Source organism: Tyto alba, unplaced genomic scaffold (genome assembly GCF_018691265.1).
Source record: "Tyto alba isolate M040663 unplaced genomic scaffold, T.alba_DEE_v4.0 Super-Scaffold_21, whole genome shotgun sequence".
In the NCBI taxonomy this organism is placed as follows: domain Eukaryota; kingdom Metazoa; phylum Chordata; class Aves; order Strigiformes; family Tytonidae; genus Tyto; species Tyto alba.
This window is the reverse complement of record NW_024881295.1, coordinates 12,065,968-12,078,852: the sequence shown is the minus strand read 5'-3', so window position 1 is coordinate 12,078,852 and position 12,885 is coordinate 12,065,968. Positions and strand designations below refer to the sequence as shown.

General features: G+C 38.2%; 1 protein-coding gene across 1 annotated transcript in view; it reads right to left on the bottom strand.

Annotated features, from left to right (window-relative positions):
- SLCO1A2 (solute carrier organic anion transporter family member 1A2) overlaps positions 1–10,424 on the bottom strand; it is a 49,675-nt gene extending 39,251 nt beyond the window's left edge. The window contains exon 1 of the mRNA XM_009963881.3: positions 10,382–10,424. The gene's annotated coding sequence lies outside the window, so the exon portion shown is untranslated. The remainder of the gene's footprint in view (positions 1–10,381) is intronic.
- Positions 10,425–12,885: the final 2,461 nt, after the last annotated feature.

Here is a 12,885-nt window from a genome sequence, read left to right as displayed (position 1 = left end):
CCAGTATCAGTGCAGGCTTAATAAACATGTTTGTTCCCTTGAATTGTTAAGCAAACTTTCATAGAGATGACACCCTGTATCACAGCAATGGTTGTTTTGTCCATCACTTGCTCAGTGAAGAGTTCATTATCAACAGAAAAACATTATTGTCCAATTATGAAAAACATTCAGCAGAAGCTTAGTTCTAGAGAATCAAATGAAAACTTAATAATTATCTTTGGTTTATTTGTTTCTGTTATAAAATATGCATCAAAATATAAACATTTTTGCTAAGTTTAATATTAAACTCCATGTTCCCTTAATTTCACAAATAATACATGGAAATCAAAGTTACTGCACAGAGTTTCTGCTGTAAAAATGTTACTGATTACTCTCTTTGCTGAGAAAAGTTTCAACCTTCATTCATGTTCTAATGGATATTTATTCTGAGTTTTATTGAGAAAACCATTCATATCGTATTAAACTTGTCTAATATTTCTGCCAGTTTGAAATGCTTTCCATTCAAGTTACTTTTGAGTTATATTATACACTCATTGTGCGCTTAATTTGTTTTACAGCTAGAATATTTACTTTTCAGAAAAGAAATGAGAAAGTGATAGGATAGCTCTGAAGTGTCACTGTGACGTTGTTTGTACAGAGGAGTAACCAAGTGGAGTCTTCACTGTGGGTAGATGATGATTTTTAGGCTTGATCCCAACCTGAAATATGTACAATGCTTTACACATCAGCTTTTGCTCTTCAAGCTACCATTTGCCAAATCAAAACAAAGTACAGACTGTCTATGCATAGGTTCAGTGGAACCGTATGCATTATTTTCTGCCTTAGGTACTCGTGAACCTGGTGGACCTGATACTATTTGATACATCTATTTAACATGCTTGCCCTATTTGGCAAACACTGAAAGATTCTACTCATCTCCCAGATCAGTGAAACAACAGAGAGGGATATATCAGTAACTCAGATGGGGACCATCTCACCTCTCTTTAGCTGCTTTTTGTCTAACCAGTTGTCAGTGCTCTCCTGCTATTTGGTGGAGAAAGACAGCTACTTCCAATTCATCCCAGCTTAGACATCTATTTTAGGATGGGATGAATCACACACTTGAAGTGTCTCTATTTCTCCATTGACGATAGTGTCTAGACAATTAGCTGAAAATGGGCACTTAACTTTAGGATAACTAGAGTTAGGTGACAAGAATCCCACCTACAGTTGATATGAACTGTTCAACCTAAAAAAAAAAAAAAAAAAAAAAAAAAAAAATTGGTGCAAGAAAGAAAAATACCCTCAGGCTCTAAATCATCAGTGATCAACTCATATTCTGAACTATATTAGTTAATTCATCAGTCAGAGTACGTCGAGAAACTGCCTACACAGACACTTGTTTCCCTGTGCATACCCTTGAGAAGACAACTCTGCTACCCTTCCTCCTCCTGTGCACTTACAACTGGCTGCACTTAGACCTCTTAGAGAAGAAAGATTTACTCATGGTAAGCCTGGATACAAGCACAGTCCTGAGAGAATAAGTCAGGAAAAGAGTGGATTTAACAAGAAATCGAAAAAAAGAAGAAAAAGAAAAAAAATAAGAAAAAGAAGAATTTACAAATTAATTCATCAGAACCCCAAACATCATAACTTCAGACATTTCAGAATATGAAGACTGATGGGTGAAGCCTAGTTAAATAGCAAAAACTAAGTGCCTCTATGCATTTTTTAAAATCCCAGTATGTATCCACATCTTTAGGGACATAAATATTTTTGGAGAATCAAATCTTACATGGCTTTGGTTCTCTTCCAATTCATCTGTATGCTCTACATCTTTCACAGAATATTCAAGAAAACAAAAAGTACAAAGGAGGAAAATCAAGAATGTAGACAATGTGATAAACATGGCAACATTATCTTTAAAAATAAAAATACTAAATCTCTGCTTTTTAGTGTCTTCTCTTAACTTGTCTTTAAAAGAAACATAATAGGGACATAATATTGAATTTCACTAAATGAGAGGGGGAAGAATAAGTCATCAAACAAGCAAGAGGAATGTTAGAAAAAAAGATGATATTAACATGAAGAATGTTTTAAACGGAGTAGTGGGCCCTAGGGTCTAATATTTCTCAGGAACTATGACAGCTTCATAGAAGACAGAATTTGTATTTTTTCATGATGAATAGAGTTGAAATTGATTTCACTTTTAAAAGCTTGGGCTAAAACTAAGAAAACACATAATATTCATGGAACATAAAATGTTCTTTTATTGAACAGTAAATTTTGAATTAATAGTTTCAATTTCTATTAAGATAATACAAATATTTTTCAAATAAATAAGATTCTTGGTGAGAGCTTTAAACATTAGGTTGGCAAAGCTTCCATTCACTTTCAACAGGATGTTATTATCAAGTCTGGATTTTACTGAATGGCTTTCTAAACCTATTTGAAAGTTAATATATTGATACTATGAAAAAAATCCATTTCCTGTAATACACTATTGAATATCTTCAGTAGCTGTCATCTTTGCTTTCCAGAATTATGCTGGGTTTGAGTCATTAAGCTCACTTACAAATAGAGTTTGACAGGTATGGTAGACTCTCTTTGTTCAGAGTTACAAAGTTAAGTAATTTTGTTGTCTAGCTTCATTATCATATAGAAAAGTGACTGCTCTATGTTGCTTTTCCAATGCAACTAGCAAAAAGCTGTGGTTAGGTATGACACATCATCTTGTTGTATACAGAATATAAAAATAATGGCTGAAGTAACATGAAATAAAATCTTTCTGTGGGATATGAAAACTTCTGTTTCAATGCTCTTACTGTTATCTCTATTTTTCCACACTCAGAGAAAGTCCTATACTGAAAAACAAAATATTTTTGTGGAGCTGTGTGAAGTTCAATAACCAGACTCAAACTCAGACCTGAAACACACCATTTAAACTAAGCTTCAATTTAGGAACAACTTCCCCCAGAATCTGGACTCTCTACTGATCAGTTCTTATGAAAACTTTAGAGAAATTGGTTTCCAACTTCAATTGCTATGAAAACTATATATCCTTAGTTAGATCCAGTTAAGAAGTGTTTCTCTAACTAAAACCTATCTTCATAGTAAAACGTTAAAAAATCCTCAAGCTAGGAATCATATATGCCATCAAAATTTGAAAGTCATGACATCAGAAGCTCACTAAAGAATGAGACAATGGTGATAAGACAATAGTTAAAACTGTTGTTCATTATACAATAATTTTTCTCCTTGAATGTTAAAACATCTGAACAAAAAGAACACATTTATATGCATTTTAATCCTAACAATAGGGCTGATTCAAGTAACAATTATGCCATAAAGTCACTATTTCCTGTAAATGCTTTTATAAATACAAAATAAGTTTAATTGTTCAAATTAAGAATCTTAGACCTGTCCCTATTTTAACAACAGTTTTTTTCTACTTTAAAAGACTCTTTTCAATCCTGCATTAGAGATGGTGAAACTGTTTCTTATAGGCTATTTTACAACATCCTTAATATAAATGATTACTGTACAGGTAGCCTGCGATATGCTGTGGAATAACTGGTGACACCAAGGGTGATAGAAACTGATTGAATTGAATTTCTTCAGTCCCAAGTTTTGATTAGTACATCATCTATGCAGTGGGTTGGATTTTTTGTTTTGTTTTTCAAAAGGAATTAAAAGACTGGGATGTATTAAAATAATTGGACCTGCATTAAATGGATCAATACATGTATGAATTGAAATAGTTGGAACCATTTTGGAATTAAATGCTACTCATTACGATTAAAATATTATTAAAGCCAGAACCTGGTTATTATTTACACTGTCAACAGAGGCAGATCACTTCATTCAAACAGAATCAGTCTTTGTTCATTAAGCAGTCCCTTTGGAAGAGGTCAAAAGTGCGACTTGGCTCCACCAAGAGAATTGTGTAAAAATTTAATCAGCCTATGATTGTCAGTCCAACACTGAGGAAGCTGAGCTACTTAACTCTCAGAATATGGGTCATTTTTAAACATCATTCTTAGATGAGCTCATTACTTGTGTTGCATATGGAACTAGCCACATAACAGATTAATTTTTTCTTTTTAGTTTTTTGCTTGTTTGTTTTTTCAGAGGGAAGGAAAAAAAGGGGTCATAAAAACTGGAGGAAGAGACAAATTATGTCAAGGTTGCAAAATACTTCGATCCTTTTCCCAGGGTCAGTAAGCAACTGGTAGCCATTTTTTAATTTCTAAATCATCTGCTGTGTTACAGTACGGGAAGGAGAGAGGAAAAACTGAAATCGTGGGACAGTACATTCTTTCCCATGAAAGAATAATACACAAGAAAATCCCGATTTGAAGCAGCCTGTGAGAGTGGGAGATGGTTGAGTGGATCTTCAGAGGAAAGATTGCCTCACTGCATCAAGCACCGCTTCAGATTTCAGGATGACCACATGGTGGTATTACAGAGATATGAAGTTGCTACCTCCATTGTAGCAAAGATTTTCACACCCAGAGCAAGTCAGCAGGATCAGCACTTTCTGCTCCTGCTCTGGACACAGTGCTGCTGAAGCAAGTGGCCGTCTTCTGTCTTTCTTGGGAGTTGCTGACTTCTTAACCAGTCTCAAAAATCAGGCTGGCTCCCCAGCAATTGGTGCTTCAAGCATCTGCCTGCAGCACTTCCCTCTGGTTTTGCTAAACTGCCACGCTGCAGATCTCGAGGAGGCAGCAGTGATGCTGCTCGCTGCCGCAGCGGGGGCACAGAGGCGCACGCCGGGAGCAGCACAAGTCAGCCCTCCTTTTCCCGCTTCTCCTTTGCTTTTCTGAGGTTATCCTTGCATATCCTTCCTTCTTGAGGAAGACATACTGAGCAAGGATTTTCTAAAAACATTATTCTTGAGTCCATAGTTACTTGCTGTTAACTTTTTTTTTTTTTTTTTTTTTAGGAAACCTTTTCCAAATCAAAAAGCAAATGTCACTAATTTTTCCCACCATTTTTTTCCCTAGCATTACTGTAAGACTTTCCTGAGAACCTCTGCAGGCACTCCACCCACTTACATGCAGCTTACACACTGAAGACAAAGCCAGACCAGGTATCAGCATGTTCGGAAGAGACCTAATAAAAGTGTTGTTAGATGAAGCCAGAGAACATAAACAGTAAAGAAACCTAGCACAGTGCTACAATTTATTTCTGGATGAGAAAAATGTTGTGTTTTCCTCATTACTCATTCGGCATTTTCCCAGCTCAAATCCAGGCAAATGAAGCACAGCACTGATGGCATCAACATCAGTTCTGTAAGCACGAAAACACTGAGTGAACCTAATGTAGCATAAAGCTACTAGACCATGATACCTGGAATTGAATGATTGTGGGAGAAGTATGTTTCATATATTCTTCCTCTTCTTTCCACACCTTAGCAATATAACTTTTGTGAATCACTACTCACAGCTGTGAACAGAAGTAATTAAAACCCCAACTCTTTCCATGTTTTTGACATTAAATAATTGGCACTGGAGATTAATGACCCTGCAGAATTATTTCCATCACCATCACCCTCACCCTCATTTTGAGCTGGATCAGCCTTAATGTCTGAAAGGAAGCTACTCATGCAACTAACCATTCCCCAGTTCAACAGTAATCTGGAAGATAGTTAAGACTGTTTTTTCCAGAACAGTATGCTGCAAAACTGATTCCATAAAATCAAGAAAGAAATCACTCTGTCCCTAGAAGGGTATACACATGTTCAAGTTTCATTCCAGCAGACACAATAATTTTACTACATTTTTCCTGTCCCTTATGGGATGCTGAACTAAATGCAGGGGCCCAGTTGTCATCTTCTTGTGCTTCCCTAATTTCACCACCTTTTTGCACACCACAATCCTCAGTAAAGATACTGCCTCACCGATAATCATAACTATGGTTTGTGCTACAGAAATTCCCAACAGTTTTTCCAGCAAGATCACTCCCACCAGAAGGGATGTTTCCTCTCTCTCTCCAGAGCACAACTCAGAACCTGGACTGCAAACGTCCCGTTGGAGGTTACAGACTGAAACTCTGTGAATTGCTGCTTGGATTGGTGGTCCTATCACAGGCAAACCTTCTCCTTTTGTAGGCACTGCAACTTCCCAGCCTAGCTTTTGTTCCTTTTTTTTTTTTTTTTTTTTTCCCCCCTCCTTCTTGTCTTGGGAAAGTTTGAAGGAGGGGAGGAAGGAAAAAAAAAAACAATCAGTGAATAACTAACCATTACTTTGAAAACAGTAAAGCACAGTCAGCATAACCAGACAGGAAAACATACCTCAGTGTTTTCTGAGGCTGTAGACACAGCTTCAAACAAACAACAGACTCTCAGTCACAAGGAGAGGCTGACTTGAACCCAAGCAGCTATCCAGAAACAACACAGATTCATCTAATGACTACACAAGGCAACATGAGAGGAGGAGAATTTTCCAACACAAAGGTAAAAAACAAAACTTTGAAAAAATTGTGGATAAATTTTTCTTAAAAAACAAATTTTTGCCCAGAAGTCAGAGAGACATTCAGAGACCTGTATCAAAGTCTTTAACCTTAACATATCTGTACTCTCCTTCAAAAACATTTTTCCACATATTCAAGTAGCTATTTCATAATACATTTAACAAACTAGAGGACACATCTCATTTCTGATGCAATTTTTCAGAAAAGTAACATTTATGTTAAGATCACTATCAAGTCAGGCAGTACGAAACCCAGCTAGAATAAGAAACACTAGTAAACTAGGAAATTACTTCTGAGTCAACTTCAAAACCCCAAAAGTAGGCTTTCAGATCGTTTACATTACTAATAAGAGCAAAACTGATACTTTGTGAAAGTTCGGCAGCAAGGCAGCAGCAACAAGCCTTGGCATACAGACCATTTCATTGACACTCTGTACATGTGTGTATGCATGTACATGTGCAAACACAGAACAGGGCAAAATTATGCAGTGTTAGGTAAATAGGAACCTCCTCTTTGGTTTTTATTTGTGGGATAACACACTGAAGTTCCCAGTTTCTGCTGAGCTTCAAAGGGTTAATCCAACGGTTCATTATTTGTAGTAGTATTGCCAGAACCAACATCAATATTAATTTTTATCTTCTTGACAAATTCTTTTTGTCAAAATTCTTTTTGATGAATACCAAAAAGATAAGTATCAAAAGAGTTTGAAATCAGCACACATGTTATTACGTGGTCTGGGAAATGGGGAAAAATGTGTTAAGAAGCATAATTTGTTAATATTGTGTTTGTTGGTCTTGCAGGTAGGTAGGAAAAAATTAAGGATAACATGATAAAACTCAGGAGGTACCTAATCAGCAGCCTGGAAAAAAAAAAATCTGAGACACCTAAGTGAAAATAGAGAACAGCTAAGGTAAAGGGGACACTATAGGTGGTAAAGCTAACTTTTGCATCTTTTGAGACTGAAATGCATCCCAGGGATTCACAGTAGCACAAAAACTGTGCACTTCGTCTGACTCTCAGGGCTCAGAGAAGATCGTAAGCTTTGGATAGACCTTCTACACAGGAGCTAGTTTCATCCTAGAGGTGAAAATCTCAGTTTCTCCATTTAATCATCATATTCAGTAACAAGTTTGACTGAGAAAGCCTGCAGGATTTAGCCTACTGCTACTATGTGTCTGTGGAAAGAATCAAGATCGTGCATGTTTTAAGAAATTCTTTTCTGTACCCTCTATTCAGAAATGCAAGAAGGAAACTCCAGTGAGATCAATCAATGGTCATAAATTTTACTGCTCATGTACTACACTTTATTTATTTATATATCCTGAAAGGGACTGGAGATTAGGTATGTGACTAATGCTAAGGTTATAAATTGCACAGAGAAGATATCTAAACATAACTGTGAACTTCCTCCTCATCCAAACACATCCATCACATTCTAATAATATGAAGTGCAGTTCTAATGAAAAGTGAACTTTTTTTTAAAACCAGATTTCTACATCCAATGCATATTCACCAACAAAAATAAGATTCTTGAGTTTCATAGGTTGTATTACTAGAGAATTAAAGAACTAGAGAACTAGCACAAACCACTGTGACAGTGTTTTTTCTTGTGTTTTCCATATGCCATAGAATCTTTTTTGTCCCCTCGAAGTTTGCATAATATAACTGAAAGCAAAATACCCATCAAATGAGCTCGCACAGACTGTGAACTTGTTATTTTACATGCTGGGTACCACTTTATGCCTCAGAATCTCTCTGAAATATCTCTTCAAAAAATGCTTGATGTTTCAACCTGGCAAAGATAAAGCGGGAGACAAGACCTACAGAAATTGTGTACCTGCCTCATTGCTTTCCATTGTGTTTCACTCTCAGACCTACTTAACACAGCTCACAAATAAACACTGTTAAGTATTTCACTGTGGCTGTAAGCAGGCAAGGACATAGACATAAAAATTACAACTGTGATATGCCAATCTGTCGATAAAGCCATATCCTTTGGGCAACATGTTTTGCTATCACAAGCAGCTTCAGTTGCCAGAGTACTGTGGAATTCTCCTTTGCAAAACTGTAAGTTTGATACTCAAATCCATGTGAGTCTTCAGAGATGCCATTTGACCAGATCAACTTTTCAAAGCAGAACTGATTAACAAAGTCACGTACATCACATACCAGGTGAAGTTTAAATGCAAAGCAAGTCCCAATAAAGCCCCAGCGCACAAGCATAAGATAAAGCATAAATATTTTTTCTAAGGATGTATCACTCATTACCAAGCAGTACCATTTTCTGTTTAACCGTGTATTGTATCTACTTGTGTCAGTCACTTATACACTCTTTAAGCCTGTGTACTTTTTCCACTCTTTCTACATAATGCTTTTATTTTTCTTATGTAATGTTTTTACTTTTCAATACATTAAAGGGTATTGTTGCAGCCATACAACACAATATGCAACAAATAGTATTAAGACAGCCTTCTTCTGCCCATCTGCACACAACTCTTCCCCTAAACATTGCTTTCCAGGAGATGTGATCTCCACATTCTGAGTTTGCTGCAATCTGTCTTCCCCAGCTCAGTCGCTTTAAACCAGTACTCTGACTCCTTTCTCTTCTTAGAAAAGACAGCCTAGGAAGAGGTTAGTCTCAGCAACATCCCTGCACATAGACAGGACATCTTATACTATATAACCTGACACATCCGAGTACCAAATGTACTAAAAGGAATAGAAAGAGGAATTCTATGAGGGTAGAAAGAATAACAGCAAGTTCTCCCCCAATTAATATTCTTTTTTTGAGCAGATTCATTCTGAACAGAAACATACAGGAGAAAGTTGAGAGCAGGGGAGTACACCTTGTGGGTAGGATGCTGGCACACTTGAGATGAAACACTCAGGTAGGTGACAGCAGCAGTTCTACTCCCTCTGAGCTCCCCTTCATTCCCCCAAGTGTTACAGAGCAGAGGAAGGTAGTTCTCAATCAACAGCAGGGCCACTCAGGCTCCACCGCACATATTGTCTCCAGATCTGAGTGCAACCAAAAAGGACATGTCTGTAAATTGTAAGGCAATGAAGGGGGCAGAAGCCAAAAGGGCAGCACAAATCCTAGTGCAGTGGGGGCCTGCTGTCAAGAGGACAGCAGCCAATGGTGTCAGTGTGATGACTCACCGAATGGAAGCAGAACTCACTGAGGGAGAAGAGGCAGTGGCAAATGAAATCCAGCCTGATCACAAGACCTCTTCTTCAGCTATAAGATTCCTCCTTCAGCTCTATTATGAAGACCCCTTCCCCATGGCCTCAGCCCCTCTCACCTCCTGCCTCTTATCATGGCCATTGGTCAGCCTGCCCAGATCTAAATGGTATCCAAATCTTCAGTTCCCCCAGTACTGGTATGGCCCCTGTTCTCCTGTCCCTCCAGTCTCTTGGCCTCCATGCCATTCTAGAGACTGATAGCAGCTATCCTGCTATGCTGTATCTCAGCACAAATATGTTACTTGAAAAATATAAATCGGTGCCACCTGGAATAGAATTCTGCTGCAATCAGTTGCTAGTGCTAAAGGAATCAGAGGAAAACAGAAGTGGCCAAACTGACTGGACACTTGAATACAATCACACAGCTGAATTCATACACAAATAAAACCATTATACCCCAAAGATTAAAAAAAAAAAAACAACAGTTTTCTAGTGAAACACAGAATAGCATCAATTTTCACAAATGAGACTTAGTCATAATCACACAGGGAATGACTGCTCTGAGTCCGTGCTGTGACAAGAACATGGAAGTCACTTCTGATGGCAAGGCAGAAGGGACCCAGTGCCCTCATCACATCCCCATTACCAAAACTGATCCCTTCCTCCCTTCTACCTCCACATCACCAGCACACAGCCAGCTCCATCACAGGCAAGCCGTGGGGTATTGATTACCATCCACACTCACCCTTGCTCCAGGCTGCACCTGATAGATGAGCTAGAGCTGCCCCTCTAAGAGCTGCAGGCTGCGCTGATTACTGACAGCCCCGGCACTGCCCAGCGAGTACTTCACTCCTCCCACACCCAATTCCACTCTCTCCAGCAGAGCAGCAACCTCCAAGTTGAGTGTTCGAGCTGCTCTTCTCTCTTTCAAAGAAAACTTAAGAGATAAAAGCAGCTGTGAGCCAGGAAGACAGCCAAGTTTGTTTGCCCTTGAAAGGAGGTTGGTCACACACAGTGAAAGACAAAATAAGCAGAGAACTACTAAGGAAATATATTCACCCTAGTATCTTTATGCATTAGTCAAAAACTCCACAAGCTGGGCAGTAAAATACCACTTTTACAATCCCAAGGTAAAATTTTTGTGCTTTTTCAAGACAAATAAAGGAAACCCTAACATAAGGGCATACATATTGCCGAGAAAACACCTTATTGATGAGGTTCCCTCTCACTAACGTAACGTGTAAAAGAGTCAAGTAGTTCCTTTACTTACTGCCAGAAATGCCCTCAGAATTAATATAGTGGCAACTTCTTTAAGGAACTGGGCCAGCAAAAAAGGCAAACATCTGTGCTTAAAATAAGTATCAGAGACAGATACTGAGATCATGAATGAGTTCGTACATACATACATGTATACATTTGGTCCAATTGCAGTAACACCCACAGGTGACTCTTGCAAGTCAGCCAGAAGGGAATTTCCACAGAATGAAACCTTTGGAAAATGGAGAAGACAAGGGCAAAATACTCTGAGGATAGGAAAACTGTTTTCTCCCTGAGGTCACCCCTAGAGTGGGGAAAATGGAGTCAGAGAAGCCTGGTTACCCACCACTTTCAATTGAAAATTTCAGCTGATAACATTATTGTAGGCTATAAAGGGAGTGAAAGACAGGGACACCTTCACATTGTGAACCCTCTGGCCAGAAAAAACTTCCATGTAGATGACAAAGCAGAGAGTAAAGCACACTTTAATTCACAGCATGCATGCAGTACGAGGATTCCCACTCTCCTTTGCCTCCTTCCTTCTGTCAGAACAGTCTGGAACTGTCCTCACTCTTCTGCAGACAAAGGCCATGGGTGTCAGCAACAGCACTGAGGTTCACCCTCTTGCTCTGAGTGATGAATCACTCCACACAGGGTCACTAGTTTCAGTACATGGTTGCCACTTGTCATGCTCAGCACCTTTGTAATGAAGAAGGACTCTCAAGGATCCTGGACCAATGCTCTGGCTGCCAGCACATCCTGAAGTCTGTATCTTCACTACTACTACAATCAAGGCTGACAAGATTAAACAAATACAGGCATATGGAAGGCATTTAGTGAACTCATGAGCCTATTCCTTTTCTATATTAGTCCCTGATCTTGCACTGGACTTATTTCTTCTCCATTATCCACTATCTCAACAAACAACCAACGCTGCTCAGACAGTCAAGAAAGCTATGTTACCCAGTAGGGGTAACTTAGAGTTGCTAGATGGCTGTCAGTGGAGAGATGTTCTTCTTTATTACTACTGTGCCTCTGTTCTTCAGAGAGATACTCTTCCAAGTCTTCCATTTTATTCAATTGAACTGAATCATTGAGTAAGGTTTTCTCACTGAACTAAGAATATAGCTAATAACAGATTTGCTAACAGATAAATCAGCTGGCTCCCTAGATGAAATATCAGCAACAAGAATCATCATAACTGATTAATAAGAGTCATGCTGTATTAAATACAGGGCAAAAAAATAACTCTACAGATGTTTGTATCTGATGGCTACAGGTTTCAGAACAACATGAACCAGCACAAGTAGTGGAAAGGCTGAGCTGGGGGAGAGAGGTTAGAAAATAATTTTGCTACTGCTGTAAAATGCCTTTAGCCACCGAGTAATCTCATCACTGCAGTGGCATTCCTTTGTTTTGTAAAATACATTTTAAAAGTAGCAAAACACTACAAAAACAAAAGCCTCAGTCAATGGAGAATCGTGGAAAGGGCTGCAAAGTCCTGTAACTCGATACCATAGTGTGCATCATTTATGGGGGATGTGAGGAATAAAAATAACTGTTAATATTATTTACATTCATAGCTCACATTAGACATAGGAAAAAAAGGCAAATGAGAAAAAAAGCGCAATGAAACATTAATAGAAGTTCTATATAGCTCTTTAATAAAAAGAAAACAATAATATGAAAACTAGGTGAGCTAGACAAAGGAGAACTTCATGTAGGAAAAAATAAATACAAAATTTTAAAAAGCTGAAATTGAGAATTGTAATATAATTCTTCAGCACACAGTCTGGAGAACAGAAAGATACTCCAGAGGCTGTTTATACCCTGAATTCCCAGGGGAAAAGTAAGAAAGACTGAAAGAGACAGTCAGAGGATATAGAAAGAGCTAATCAGGAATCTCACAAACAATTAACTAAGCAAAGAAATGCACTCATCTAGACCATGCTAAGCTCTGGAAACCAGAAAAAAAAAGTGGGACAAGTAGCA